A 2,640-nucleotide genomic window follows, 5' to 3' on the forward strand; every position below is an offset into this window, starting at 1 on the left:
AGAAAAAGAGCACTTCTACCATGGAGATAGCCCTTGAGGGTTGGAGGACACCATTCATTAGTGGCTAGACATCCTCTTGGGGCTAGAGTTAGCCCTAAGCATGCTTTCTTTACCTTGATTTATGTATTTTTGAGGGGATTTGTGTTGTAATACATGTTTTGACATATTTATATACATAAATCCTGTTTATTCAATAATTTGTGTGGTTTAATTCTTCCAATTGATCATTTCATTCTATCCATATGTCTATGTATACTAGGATAGATGTTCATGTGTTTATCTTTATCTTTTGTGTTGTTGATGCATGTCTATGTGTGTTGATGCTATAGATCTAGAGATTGTCAAGACATAGTGCTTAATAGAATGCTCTTGTGGTTTATTTGATGGTTCATACTCATTTCTTGATGGATTGTGCCTCTCCCTTAGTCTAATTAGTTTAATTTCCATGTCATTAGCTTAGATGTAGTGTAGCTACCTTAGTTGTTAAGTGGGAGGACAATCTACGCTTGTTGTTTGATGTTCCATACTTATGAATGCAAGTAGTATATTTCTCCAATTATGTGATGTATTTAGATTGTGAGCTTAAAGAAGGATTAATGACTTAGTTTGATGTATTGTGCTATTCATTATTTTGTTTAGACAATATATACTTAATTGGTCATCCATGCTTGTAAAAACAACCACACACACTCACTATTGTTGCAATATATGTTTTCCCCCTCATTAATTGTAAATTGAGTGTATAGAAAGGTGATGCTTAGTGGTGATCTCTAAGTCCCAAGATCTCTCTCTCTTGTTTTATCTATCCTTTAATTATTTGTTTTATATTGATCTTGTTTAATCTTAATTGCAGCTCAATCAACCAAATAACCTACCTTTGATCACTCGACCTACTAACCCTAAGCATTGTTCCATTACTAGTAACCCTTCAATCCCTTGGGACGATCCCTACTCACCCTTGCTATACTTTTAGTTAATGATAGTAGTGGCATTTATAAATGTAAAACTTGGCTACATTACACATCTACTATCTTTTGCACATCTTTAAGCGTTGGTGCGGCGACACACCAAGTTTTTTGCGCCGTTGCCGGGGATCGAATTGGCAACGCCGTGATTTAGAAACAATTTGGGATTAGTACTCTTTTAATTGTGTCTTTTCTTTATTTTTATTTTTGGTTACTTATTGTGTTTGTTCTTATTTGGCTAGGTGAAATTGAGCAAGGAGGTTAAGCAAATGAGACTTCAAAGCAAGGAGCTAAGCTAAGCACAAAAAGGACTAAAAATTTTAAAAAATGCAAAGCATAACAAAGTTTGGAAGTTGAAAATAAATTGAAGTTGCTTAAGGACCCTTTATGAGATCTTTCTAACTCAAGCTCTAGTTAAATCATCAGCCCGCATGGAGGTTAGTTTTTTCACTTCTTAGATAAATCATGAGTCCGAGTGGAGGCAATTTACTTTTCTTTGCATGTTGTTTAAGCATGGGAGCATGGGATCATTGTATGTGAAGATTTATTGATTGAATTGTTGCGGGGGCGAAGTGATTGCTACTTGCTTGTTATTTACTTTGCTAGTGTATGCATGGTCGTAGGTCATTGAATCCTACTTTTGTCCCTTATAATTTGCATCTTGAATCTGTTGTTCGTAATCCTAGGGGGAGAGGTAGTTCTCATCACTCCATTTCATCAATGGAGAATTTGAATGACGACCATGTAGAGGACCTTGGTCACATAGACCAACAAGGAAACCTCCACCCTAATGTGCATCATAAAAATGTTCAAGTACCATTAGGCATGCCTAGACCATTCATTCACCCACAACAACAAGGCCAAGTTCCATTGGGAATGCCTCAGCCAATATTTGCTCAACAACCCCCCATAGTTCAAGCTAATCAATGTGTTCGTTTAGCACCACCAATTGCGAATCCTCCTATTACATTAAGAGACCATTATGTGCCAAATGAATACAATACACCCACTTGCATTCAATTGCCTCCATTTAGAGCACATCACTATGAAATTAAACCCCAAACGATTCAATTGCCTCCAAACTATCATGGACTTCCCAGTGAAAAACTTTATAAGCATTTGGATAAGTTTCTTGAAGTGTGTTCCAGTGTGAAATACACGAACATGCCAGAAAAAGTGTTAAGGCTTAAACTTTTTCCTTTTACCCTTAAAGATAAGGCAAAATATTAGTTCAACAATCTTTGGCCTTTTTCGATAACTTTTTAAGTAGAAATGCAACAAGAGTTCTTGAAAAAGTACTATCCGGTTTCTAAGACCAATGCCATGAGAACTTCAATAAAAGAATTTCTCAAGGGGATAGGGAAATGTTTTATGAGGCATGGGAAAGGTTTAATGATTTGCTTAGAAAGTGCCCTCATTATGACCTAAGTGGCAACTAGTCCAATATTTCTTTGAAAGTTTACTAGATAATCACAACGGTATGGTTGATGGTGGTTCTTATCTTGATAAGCATGAAAATGATGTGTGGCAATTGTATGAAAGTATGAGTGAAAATTTCATGCATAGGTCCTTTGTGATACCCCTAGATTCTAGAGCCACGGGTGATCAATTCCGAGCACAGATCCAAGGGATACCAAACAACAATTAAGTATATAAACAAGCATTTGAATACAAA

The 2,640-nt window shown here is 36.2% G+C and overlaps 1 pseudogene; it reads right to left on the reverse strand.

Moving 5' to 3' along the window:
- Positions 1 to 2,293: 2,293 nt before the first annotated feature.
- On the reverse strand, positions 2,294 to 2,391 carry LOC132315179 (small nucleolar RNA R71; annotated as a pseudogene).
- Positions 2,392 to 2,640: the final 249 nt, after the last annotated feature.

Source organism: Cornus florida, unplaced genomic scaffold (assembly GCF_030987335.1).
Source record: "Cornus florida cultivar Cherokee Brave unplaced genomic scaffold, ASM3098733v1 CherokeeBrave_3.0.0_Hap2_Chr06, whole genome shotgun sequence".
In the NCBI taxonomy this organism is placed as follows: domain Eukaryota; kingdom Viridiplantae; phylum Streptophyta; class Magnoliopsida; order Cornales; family Cornaceae; genus Cornus; species Cornus florida.